The sequence below is a fragment of the Ascaphus truei genome, chromosome 3 (genome assembly GCF_040206685.1).
Source record: "Ascaphus truei isolate aAscTru1 chromosome 3, aAscTru1.hap1, whole genome shotgun sequence".
Taxonomy (NCBI): domain Eukaryota; kingdom Metazoa; phylum Chordata; class Amphibia; order Anura; family Ascaphidae; genus Ascaphus; species Ascaphus truei.
The window spans coordinates 278339831-278352896 of NC_134485.1; the positions used below are offsets into that span (position 1 = coordinate 278339831).

A 13066-nucleotide genomic window follows, 5' to 3' on the forward strand; every position below is an offset into this window, starting at 1 on the left:
CATACTACGTTAATCTGTATCACTATAAAGTACGCCCTTTATACGAATACTGTTTTTTATTTTTGCAAAATAAGATTTAAAAAGTAATTTAAAAAAACAATGTACAGTTTGAGAGAGAGAGAGAGAGAGAGAGAGAGAGAGAGAGAGAGAGAGAGAGAGAGAGAGAGAGAGAGAGAGAGAGAGAGAGAGAGAGAGAGAGAGAGAGAGAGAGAGAGAGAGAGAGAGAGAGAGAGAGAGAGAGAGAGAGAGAGAGAGAGAGAGAGAGAGAGAGAGAGAGAGAGAGAGAGAGAGAGAGATAGTACCTATTCTTAATTAGATTATGTCCTCTATAAGTGCAAGAAACTGTTATATCAAGGCAAATAATGTTAAATTATGTACATTATTTTCTCTTAGTTTAACGCATATCCACATAGGTAATTATGTACAAAAAAAATGGCTATTGTTTAACTCATTAGCATACACTTACAGTAATTTCGGCTAAATAAGCATTGCCTTGCATTAGCTTCAAATAACATGGCTTGTATAACACCCTCCTTACCTAATGGTGGTGTCTCTCCCATGCAGATCCTGAAGTATAAATTTTAGGTGAGAGAAATAGATATAGAGACCCTTTTTATACAGTATACTGTATGTATACAAAAAGAAACACACCTAATATACCTCAAGGGATTCCCACTTAGAGTGAAGTTGAAAAGGAATGTAGGTTGGTTGTATACAGGCTTAATGGTTCAAACAGGTATAACACCTTGCCCTCCCTCTTTTATTGTCTATAATTTTCTTAAGACTTTTTAGTGGGTTTAAGAGTAAAAAAAATAATACTGAGTATCCTTGTAATGACAATTGAATAAAAGCTTTTGCAAGGAGAGGAGAGACATTACACTTCATCTACAGTAGTACTGTAGCTATGTCTGTTAATATGAAGTCACGGGGTTGAATAAAGGTGCTAGAATTGATAGCAGCTTTCAGCAAACCATGATGTTACATACAACATTAAAAGAGTGAGAAAATAAAATTTTATTTAACAAAGTGTCAGCATTGTTTTGTAATCAAAGCCATATACTGTATACAGGAATTATATAAGGGTAAAATATCACAATGCCAATATTACAATTATTTATTTATCTTGCATGTGTATATATTTCTGCAAAGAGCACTAATAATGACCTGACCACTCAACCTAATATTCATAATTCAAAACAATCAAACAGGGTGTAAAAGTGATGGGTAATTATATAGTTTACAAGGTTGGTTCCAAAGAGAGGCCAGAAATATCCCTTTTAGTGAACTCGCTGTAGAGAGATATATAACCAGGACAGATAGTCCAAGATATTGTAGTCTCTTGGGCTATCTGTCCTGTTTGTATATCTCTCCACAGCAAGTGCAGTTGAAGGGATATTTCTGGCCTCTCTTTGGGACCAACCTTATAAACTGTATGTACACATGTATACTTATATGTATATGTAGCCCTGCGAGGTTTGGGCTATAGTTCTGCCCTCCTCCTGGCAGTAATCCCTGCATAAGGGCAGGTTTTCCAGGAGTTATCATGGGTTTTCCCCACCTCAATCAAGTGCCCTGAGGCAGTGAAGGCAGGTCACCTGACTCTGTGTCAATCAAGAGACACGGAGGCGGTGCCTGTTGAAACTACTTAGGGTATTGTTCTTCCTATTTAGTTGGTGTTCGGTTGGTGTCAGAGTTAGAGTGAAAGGAGAATGAGCTGCTAGAGTTATAGATAGAGTTCAATAGGTGGACCATATACCTCCTACCCTGCCTAAGGGGTAGGGAAAAATCTAGACCCACTCTGGGTGTCCCTAGGCCCAGAGTGGAGTCAGGGACATCCTGCTGGGAGACAGCGTGCTGTGTGCACGGTATGCTGTAACTCAGTCCTGCACAACTCATTAAGTGAGAAGGGCCGAACTGCTCCAAGGAAAACAGATTTGGGCCGCATGGGTAAAATCATCATCATCATCATCATCATCATCATCATCATCATCATCATCATCATCATCATCATCATCATCATCATCATCATCATCATCATCATCTCTCCTCCAGCACCCCTCATCATCTTCATTTATCTCCCCCAGCACCCCTCATCATCAATCTCTCCCAGCTCCTATCATCATATATCTCCCCCAGCACCCCTCATCATCTTCATATATCTCCCCCAGCACCCCTCATCATCATCATCTTCATATATCTCCCCCAGCACCCATCATCATCATTTTCATATATCTCCCTAGCACCACTCATTATCAACCTTTGCGAGACTCCCCATCTATCTCTCATACCCCCATCTCTCCCCTCATACCCCATCTCTCCCCCTCACCCACACAATACTCCCCCTCCACAAACACACAATACCCCCCTGCACACCACACACATCTCTCTCCCCCTGCACCTCACATCAACCCCCCGCACCTCAAATCAACCCCCCCGCACCTCACATCAACCCCCCCCTGCACCTCACATCAACCCCCGCTGCACCTAACATCAACCCCCCTGCACCTCACATCAACACCCCTGCACCTCACATCAAGCCCCCCTGTACCTCAAATAACTCCCCCCACCTCAAATAACCCCCCTACCTCAAATAACCCCCCTACCTCAAATAACACCCCCCACCTCAAATAACCCCCATACCTCAAATAACCCCCCATACCTCAAATAACACCTGCCTGTACCTCAAATAACACCCCCTACCTCAAATAACCCCCCCCCACTTCAAATAACCCCCCGTTCCTCAAATAACCCCCCTACCTCAAATAACCCCCCCCAACTCAAATAACCCCCCCGTACCTCAACTAACACCCCACCCCCGTACCTCACATCATCTCGCAGTGGTTGAGCAGGCAGAACTGCAGGAACGCTCTCACTCTAGAAAGCAGCAGGCACAGAAGTGCCTGCTAGAGCACGCTCCTACCCTGCAGTCCTAAGAGTGGACTCGGCGGGGGGAGGCAGAGCAGGAGAGTGGACTCCGGAGGTGTAAGGAAGACAGGACTCGGGGGGGAGAGTGGACTCTGGCGGGGGAGGCAGAGCGGGAGAGCAGACTCCGTAGGCGGAGGGGAGAGTGGACTCGGGAGGGAGGGGGAAAGCCACCGCGGGCCACACAGTGACCGTGGGCCACATGTTGTGCAGGCCTGCTGTAACTGATTGAGAAGAGAGGAATAAAGAGACTGTAGTTTTATACAAGCTCCTGCCTGAGAGTGGAGTTTATCAGGATTAGGGGGATACAAATTCGTCTGTAGGTACTCCACCCCATATTGCTGGGGGCTGCAGGAGATGGAGGCACTGCACCAGTGAAGAGAACAGAGGCACAACCCCAGAAACCTGTCCTGTATTCCCCCATGTCATCACGTGAGACTCAGGGTCCCCTGTTGCCAGCAGGTACGCACCACACACAGACATGTAGCCTGAGCTTAAGACACCCTAGGACACCCTATGTGAGATTGGGGGGAGGGGGGAGGAAACGGGTTACAGTTGGAGGCGCTGCTGAGAGAGACGGGACAGGTTTTCAGTGAAGCAGAACTGAAAGAAGTATGTACACTTTCAGAACAAGTGCTGCAGAGGAAAGGGCATTAGAAACTAGGGGTAGTCAGGAGAGAATGTTCTCTCGCAAAGCACACCCTAGGTGCCCTAAGAGGGTGATGTAGATCTGGGTACACACAGCTATAGCTGTCCTAGTCACCTTGAGGCAGATAGTGTAGGATGCCTACAGTATGTAACAAAATTGAGGGTAATCAACACATTAATAAAGGCGGCAGCCACGGCTGGTTACCCCTATTTCTTATTGGGGATGAAGGGGTTAATTTTATATGCACCAGACATGTACTATTTTTCCCTCTGTCCCTTGTTGTTCCCATTTTGCAGGATTGTGTATGTCTGCAGTCATGTATTTCCTGGTATACCGGCATAACTGGTTTTGGACACAAGATGCTGCTGTGAGCGCCAAGCTACGAGTTAATTGGATAAGCGTGGCGCGGTCTCTTTGTTCCAGTGAGAGGTATAGGTATCCATTACTGCGGCTGGAAATCGTAACAGCAGAGTCAATTGAATCAAAGGGCTGCGTTTTTCAGTCTCAAGTTGTTCTCGGATACAATGTATCTCTGGCCCGGTTAATGGCGTAACTTGAAAGGCAACTGGCAATTGGCGTGGGAACTCGGTCAATTGACATGGGAACTCTGTAACTTCAAGTCAATTGACGTGAGAAGCCCATAGCCCAACATTGCCAGCTCAAGGAGAAGCCATAATTAGGGAACGGAAAGGGCTAGCAACCTGAAATTTGGTGTGAAGCCCCAGAGTAACACCCCAAGCCCACACATATTAAAAATATAATATTATGACAAGTGAAACATGCATTTTTAATAAAGTGTATTTTTTTGCTGCAGTTTTAAATGTACAGGCAGGATGAGGTTTTTTCTACTGTCATTGTAATGCACCCAGGGACAAAATGTTTTAACTCCTATGAGCTGGGCCACTTTCCTATGGTCATATGTCAGGATGTGTGAATTAGCCAGGATTGCCGCTGAATAGGAGATCCTGTTAGCCATCTGGGCTAGCTCACACCCTGAGTCCCCCTCCCAGCCTTGGAGATGCCAGGTAGAAAGGGGAGTACACATATGTTAAGCAGACCAGGTAGCAATGTCGCACAGATGCTGTATTAGCCAGAAATCCCTATAGTGCCCACTCTGCAAACTGTGGGCAAATTGGGTATTGGTAAATGTGAAAATTCCCATGAGAGGGATTGGGTGGGTATGTTGGACATATGTTCTCAAACACTATATACATGCCCCCCGAGCTATCCCGTCTTTGTTCTACAATGGGAACGCATTTCCACTTTGCTTCTACAAGCGGATTAGAGCAGCAGCAACGATTCCTGAACGCAACGAGTTAATTACAACGGAACCTAGGACACAACTCTGTTTCAGGATTTTGTTAGTGCTGGGGGTTATCTAACAAACCCCAAACGACCAGAACAAACTTTGCAATATTCACGGACTTATTGGGTTGGCAAGGAGCGCCCCTTGCAACAGGACTGCATTTTAAAAGACAATATTCCGGTGCTTTGTTTTACTTCTGAACATTCTATCCCGTTCTCTCCCTCAGTAAGTGTTTTGTCAAGTATATTCTAAGATTGTCGTGTGTCTGTCTAGTAAGGAAATAAATATCAGATAATTTTGCTCAACTTGTGTGCTCAATCTCGTACCCCAAAATATAAAATTGTTGATCAGGTCAATCCACTGTGACAGCCTAGGGGGTAGCCTGGTTAACTTGGGACAGGATCTTCTGTATAGGATTTGCACTATGAGTGGCCAAAAGTAGGTTGATGCCAAAGTACTGTAGGAAAGTCCAAGTACACTAGCCAGTATCCAGAATATAACCACAGAGTACTTGTAATGGACCGTCAGTGTGTGGTGTACAAAGAGAGAGTTCTGCCTAGCCTGGGGTATGCCATGAGTTTTATCACTGGTTAGAACTAACATTGAGTGTAGTAATTGTGGCGGTAGGCGTAGCCGGCCTTCATTAATAAAGGTGGAGCCCGGCTGGCTGCCCCTGAAACCGTATGGCAAAGGCTGAGAGTGTCAGCTCTTGGGTCTAATGTTGTACCTTACTGTGCTACCTGTAATTTTGTTCCCCGTTTATACTGTCCCTATAGGGGTATAACCTAGGAACTATGTATGTGGGGTTAACTGTGTAAGCCCAGTGGGCTAGTTAATGCATTCTGTGTGTATTCCCTTTGCCTCATAGGCCTGCAGCTACCTGTGCAAGTATATAAGTGGATTGCCTTGTATGGGCGGCCACTTATGAAAAATAGCTGCAGGGCACAGACTTCTGGCACATGAGGGAAAAGGGGAGATAGTTTAACCTGTATTGCCTGCCAGCAATGTATTAGAGCTGGTGTCTTAGAGAAGGTTTTATAACCCCTACATTATAGGTGCAAATGGTGGAGTGCCAGCTCTTGTGTCTAAATGTTGTTTTTTTGTGTTTTAAAACTACCATGCATTTTGTGTTTGTGCTATGAGTGGGACTGCATACAGGACAAAAGTCAGTCACAGGTAATTAGCATTTCAAAGCAAAAGGCCCAAGTAATTGGATTCCCTTTGTGCACATGGCCAAGGGGAGGTTTACAGGATATCTGCCTTTGTTTCCTCCAGACATTTTGAAGCCTTGACAGCAGGGGGTCTGGGACTAGTTAAAAACGGCCCTGTATGTCAAAACTCAGAAGCATGTTTTCCATTGGCAAGTTTTGAATTTATCCCTCCTATCATTGAATGCGTAATTTCAATCCCTGCTGTAATTGGCTATTAGACTCCTCTGTGATTTAGATAGGAATCCAGCCTATATATGAGCGTGCAGTAAAAGCAGCTCTCTCTCGTTCTTTTTTTTCCTGTTGGAGATCTGAAGACATGCAGCTGCTAGCGGGCCTCTCAAAGGTGGTTCTGTGAAAGAGCTATTCACACAGGGAAGCATGGAGAGTCCTAGCCAGCAGGCTCGATTTCGGTCCAGGAGCCCAGAACCAGGGTCCTATCAAGGTAAGCCTTTGCTGAAGCAGGTGCCTTGCAACTAGGAAAGGGTAGATCTCCTTCCCCAGACCCCAGTAAGTGTGTATATTCTCTTTCTTGTATTTCTGTGTGTTTCTGAAGTCTTATCCGAATAAACTGCAATTTATTTTACTGCCTATGTTGCCTTGTGACTGATCCCTTAAATATAAAGGTGAATTTGGCCTGGCCTACCGTGACAGGTTTATTTACTGGTGGCAGCGGTGGGAGCATAGGGCTTTGCACTATAACTTCCTGCAAGGAATTATAGGACAAAGTGAGCTTGTGGATTGCAAGCTCTCAAAATAAGTAGTTTCGGAAAACACGCTATACAAAGCAGGGAATCACACTGTTCAGTGTCACTTAGGCTATTAGTGCCTGAAAGGAAAAGATGTGGTCCCCAACAGGAAGGTATGTGTCCTGGGATCGTGCATGTGTGGATAGCCGGTGTGAGCAGTATGGGTTGCCTACCTATGGCAGACCCATGGTAGTCCTATGCCAGAATTTTGAGTAGCATGAAGCCCGCAGGGTTGATTGCACTCCTGAGGTAGTAGCTGCAGCCACTACCCAGGCACTTCGGTCTGGACGGTACAGGTCCTGGAGTCGGGCAGCCGTGACAGCCCGATGTAAAAGCTATATGCTGCCAGTGAATGGGCAGTCCAGGGCGTCCCTAGAATGGGAACTGGAGTGGCATGAAGCCCTCGTGGCTGAATGGACTCCTGCGGTAGTGGTTCTAGCCACAACTGGCGGGACCGTGAGCCCGGAGAGCAAGCCCTTATGAGTGTCTTGGAGGGGGACCTCAACCCTCCTGTGGCTACCCCTGAAGCCATTCTTACCACGGTATGCGAACTGCTAACACTCTATTCCCGGTTGCATCCAAACGCGATGGTAGAGCAGAGAGGAGGCAGTTCTGCCCAGTAGTAGAGCGCATTGCGGCACGCATTACAGTGGCAGCCACCTTTATCCTAATGCGGCCAGATCCGCGGCGCTCAGATAATCGCGTGCAGATTCGTTTTTTTTTTTTGGTCCGGAGTGAATTGCGTTATTTTAGCGCTCGTGATATTAGCATTTTATTATCGCTGTCTGCAATACTGCAATACCGTCTAAAAACTATGGAGGGCGTTCGATAGCTGTTGTCTTGGAAGTCTAATTCTTTAGCATTTCAACCTACGTCAGTACACAGTCTGCGTGTGCGCGCGCAATAATTGTAAATTTGCAAATTTACTGTATACATGCATTTGCAGTGCTGTACTGTACGTCTCATTTGAAATTGTTGAAACGCATAGGCGTGTGAAGTACTGTAACAGTGTCACATTTCGGCATATACAGCGCTCTCTCCTCGCTCGCCCCAGCACACACAGGATAATTTACTGCACTGCAGGGTATTTCAACTTCTTATCTTCTCTACAGTGCAGTACATCTCTCCCACACCTATGCTTTGAATGTGTGTCTTTCTGGTTTCAATCACATTCCTGCTTGACAGCATATGATTACTGCGCATGCGCCTGTAACATCACCAACAACTACTTGCTTGTGTGAGTGACCAAAAAATATATTTTTTTTTTTCTCCTCATTTTTTATTTTTATTTTCTCCACAAGCCTGCAAAAACCAGGCCGAGCGTCACCTCAATGGGAGCCAGCTGATTACTGCGTATGACTCACCCAACCACCCCTCCCCCCCAACACTTTGAGCCTTTGTTTACGGTAACGCTTTGGAAAATCCCTTCTTGAATTTGATATGTAAATCTGATTTGCACAGCACTGTGAGAATTGAGAGTTAAAAAAAACATTAACTGATTCATGTTGTTTTGTCATTCATTCTTTGTCTTTGGTGTACTGTAGGTGTGGGGGGGGGGGTTGTTGTCAATGATTATGATTATCAAGAATGTAAATAAATATTTATTTTATTTTATCAGGAACAAAAAACCCAAATATAAAACGCTTGCCATTGTGTTTTTACTGTAATCCGTCCCTAGCCGAGCATCACTTCTCTATGCGCCTGCGTGTAATCCTCTTTGGGATGGGAGCTAGCAGATGATTACTGCGCATGCGCCTGTACTGTAACTTCACCACTGATTGCTTGAGTGAGTGACCAAAAAAAATAAAAATCTAATTTTTTATTTTTATTTTCTCCACAAGCCTGCAAAAACCATCTTGATATTACGATATTCAATCTGTGGTGTACTGTAGCTTTTGACTGCGGCCCTGTGCGTTTGACTGCACATGGTTGATTTGTGTGCTTTTTATGTACTGTATTTGGGGTGTAGGGATCAAATTATAATGATGACCTGCCTTTTGAAATTATGTTATTTCTTTGAACTGCAGTACAACTAATCCTTCCTTCAGCTATAACCTGTTCTCCCCTCCCCCCACGCACACACACAAGGCTCGCTGAATGATTTGAAACTCTTATCGGCAGACACCTCTACAGAGTCATTCATTTTCACAAGCTTTTCATTGTGTTTTTAATCCGTCCCTAGCTGAGCGTCACCTCACTGCGCCTGCGTGTAATCCTGTTTGAGATGGGAGCTAGCTGATTATTGCGCATGACTCACCCAAGCCCCCCTCCCCAACCCTTTGAGGCTTTGTTTATGGTAACGCTTTGGAAAATCCCTTCTCAAATTTGATATGTGAATCTGATTTGCACAGCACTGTGAGAATTGAGAGTTAAAAAAACATTAACTGATTCATGTTGTTTTGTCATTCATTCTTTGTCTTTGGTGTACTGTATGTGTGGGGGGGGGGTTGTTGTCAATGATTATGATTATCAAGAATGTAAATAAATATTTATTTTATTTTATCAGGAACAAAAAAAACAAATATAAAAATAATCATTAATAATACATAATGCAGTCTTTATTAAGTTCTTCTGTCAGATGGAAATTGAGGACCAGTGGATAATCATGAATAATGCACATTGATAATAATATTAATTAATAATATATAATATATAATAATATGTATATACTGTATAGTAATATAATTTTTTCCGTCTTTATCTTCTTCCTCATTCTGTGTACAGAACAGTAGTTTATTGAGAGAGGAGAGGTTTTGTGTACATCATGACTGCATTTTAGATACTGTACACTTAACTGTACAAACAGTTCACAGACTTTAGATGATACCCCCCCCTCTCTCCCAGGCCATCCTTTTTTTCTGAAAAGACAAGAAAACAAAAAATTAGTGTAGTTATGTGCATACTGTATTATGGCATTGTGTGCTGTGTAGTACTGTCAAACTACTCTATACTTGAACTACTGTATACTGTGACTACTGTTAAATACTTTGTAACCAGATGGCTGGTGCTGCTCTCTCTGGAAAGGAAAAAATTGAGCAGTTACTGTAGGTGCATACTGTATTATGGCATTGTGTACTGTATAGCTACTCCATATTAAACTACAGAATGCAGTTAGTACTGTCAAACTAGCAGATATTTTGTAGAAAATTCAGAGCTCGTGCTGCGGATGTGTAGTAGATTAGAAATGTGAATCCCCTTGCAGCATGTGTGTGGAGCGTCTCTCCAGTAAGCTCCTAAATTGGGGTGACCCCCAGAGGGGGGCACCTTGAAAGAAAAGAATGCACACAATGCGCACCAGGGATTAATAATAATGAATACATTTATTAATAAAAAGTAACCTCAGTACATATGAGTCAGAGAACTAAGTGCAAATAAGGAAGGCCCAACCCTAAGGTTATTTGTTGCTATCCAATTAAACTAAGTCCATCAAACGCATAACACACAATAAAACAATGAAATAAAATAAACTAATAAAACGACAGTGTTCAATGTTCAAGATAAGTGAATCTTGAAAACCTATAATATAGTATAGTTAAACAGCTGTCTACAAATGGCATGGGGAGATGGAGACTTACACAGAAGCCCAGAACGGGTGCCGCGGTGAACGTATAGAGACCCGGATCACGCCACCGCAGATGTCTAAACACCGCCGGAGCTCCTAGCAAACGCCGTCTCAGCCTGTCAAGAACACGCGCAGAGTGACCTGTCGTGACCTCTTCGCATTTCGCACAACGTGCTTCGTCAGGAGGTCTGTTTAACTATATTATAGGTTTTCAAGATTCACTTATCTTGAACATTGAACACTGTCGTTTTATTATTTTATTTTATTTCATTGTTTTACTGTGTGTTATGCGTTTGATGGACTTAGTTTAATTGGTTAGCAACAAATAACCTTAGGGTTGGGCCTTCCTTATTTGCACTTAGTTCTCTGACTCATATGTACTGAGGTGGGGTTGGATCCCCTCGGTTACTTTTTATTAATAAATGTATTCATTATTATTAATCCCTGGTGCGCATTATGTGTATTCTTTTCTTTTCCAGTACTGTCAAACTAGTCTATAGTGGAACAACAGTATACTCTGACTACTGATACTGTAAATACTTTGTAACCAGATGGCTGGTGCTGCTCTCTATGGAAAGGAATAAATTGAGCAGTTACTGTAGGTGCATACTGTATTATGGCATTGTGTACTGTATAGATACTCCATATTGGACTACAGTATGCAGTTAGTACTGTCAAACTAGTCAATACTGGAACTACAGTATACTCTAACTACTAGGAAAGAAAAAATCTGTCCCATACTTACCTGTATCATACTGTACTTTCAATACTACAGTACCGTACTATACCATACTACCTTCCTGATGCTTGCCCATTAAGCGCGATCACAATGGGCAACACAGTTGCAATATGGTCAATATATTTATTGCATCGTTCCACGGTGAGTATATCGTTCCAAAAACTCAGTATGCCTTGCGAAAACGCATCCTTTTTGGAGGGTTTCACGACTTTTCGGATATGGTCCTTCAGCTGATGCCAGACCATTTCGATCAGATTGAAGTCTGGCGATCTGTCATTGGACGGGGAAAAAAAGGACAATTAGTTTAAGAGATACAGTACACAGTAAAAAAATGAGACACGGTTACCGCACTTACTCCGCTGGCGTCTTCACCCAGTTGATACCACGCTCAAGGATATGCGCTGTTGACGCAGTGTGCTTTGGATCGTTGTCCTGGTAGAAACGGTGACCATCCGGGAACTCACGTGTGATGTATTCCACAATCTCAGGCACAATTTTGTCTTGGAAGAAAGCTTTATTCATGATTCCTATAACAAGAAAAGAAAAGTGCTCAAAAACTGCACACTAGTACAGTGCGTAAGGCAAAAGCGTGTGACATACATTTTACTGTACCTTCAAAGATGACGATGCATCCTGGTCCACGCCTAGAGATGGCAGCCCACACATGCATCTTTACTGGGTGTTTTGGATGCGGCTTCATAGATATGCGATCTTTTTTGTGGAATGCAAAGGTGGCAAATCTCTCCAGCGAAACAGTAGACTCGTCAGTGAAGATGAAATCCTGGAAAGTTTCTCCACTGTTGATCCATGACTGGGCCTGGACCACACTCTTGATTTTGTTAACATCCCTTATCATGGGGAACGCTCTGTAATGACAAGGAATAAATAATTTTAGAGGTACAGTACAGTTTCTTAAACAACACTTTTACCTCCTGTACTGTCCAGTACTAACCTCACACGTCCATATTTGCATCCAATTCTGCATCTCATCTTCTTTATGCTGGTCTCGGATACAGTGAGATTGTGATTTTCCTGCAGAGTGTATTTGACCCTTAATGCACTCTTCTCATCATTCTCCTCACTTATTTTGTCGACAAGAAGAGTTGTCTCCCTACAATGTACAGAAAAACAACAATCCGGTAAGTTACCATGCAGCAGGCCACAAGCACAGCACATCATTTGCAGTAAAAATAGTATATAAGTAGATAGATCTACACAATATATTGTTCTATTAATATGGAGCAATATAAACAATATATATTACTCTTGTTATAAAAATATATAGAAATAACTATAAAATGAGATAGATCTACACAATATATTGTTCTATTAATATGCAGCAATATAAACAATATATATACTGTTGTTATAAAAATATAAAGAAATAACTATAAAATTAGATAGATCTAAACAATATATTATTCTATTAATATGCAGCAATATAAACAATATATATACTGTTATAAAAATATACAGAAATAACTATAAAATTAGATAGATCTACACAATATATTGTTCTATTAATATGCAGCAATATTAACAATAATAGATATACTGTATTATATAGTTATATAAATATACTTACGCGTTAGTTACCGTTGGTATCCTCGTGCGTTGTCTGGTTTTTCCGTGTGCATGATAGCACACGGTGGTTGCTGGCACAACGAGGCCAGAAGCAGCTAACCAGCATTGGATATCTGCAATTCGGTGTCCGCTCGTGTACATCTCCTTAATTTTCATGCTGAGATCCTTTGAAATCTTTTTAACAGGCATAGCTGCGAGTAGAAAGAAATACAAACACAAGAATGTATATTCGATGTTTAGTCGATGTGTATTCAATGTGCAGTGAATCCACAAAATGGATGGTGTATTTATACGTTAATGACTCACATTAGAGTACGCCCACTTGAAACACCTGTACCTTGTCGCCA

General features: G+C 42.7%; 1 long non-coding RNA gene across 2 annotated transcripts in view; it reads left to right on the forward strand.

Annotated features, from left to right (window-relative positions):
• Positions 1–5449: 5449 nt before the first annotated feature.
• The window catches only part of LOC142489686 (uncharacterized), a 53612-nt gene continuing 45995 nt past the window's right edge, over positions 5450–13066 (forward strand). For both annotated transcript variants that reach the window (XR_012799911.1, XR_012799912.1), the window contains exons 1-2: positions 5450–6530; positions 8136–8240. This is a non-coding gene — a long non-coding RNA (uncharacterized LOC142489686). The remainder of the gene's footprint in view (positions 6531–8135; positions 8241–13066) is intronic.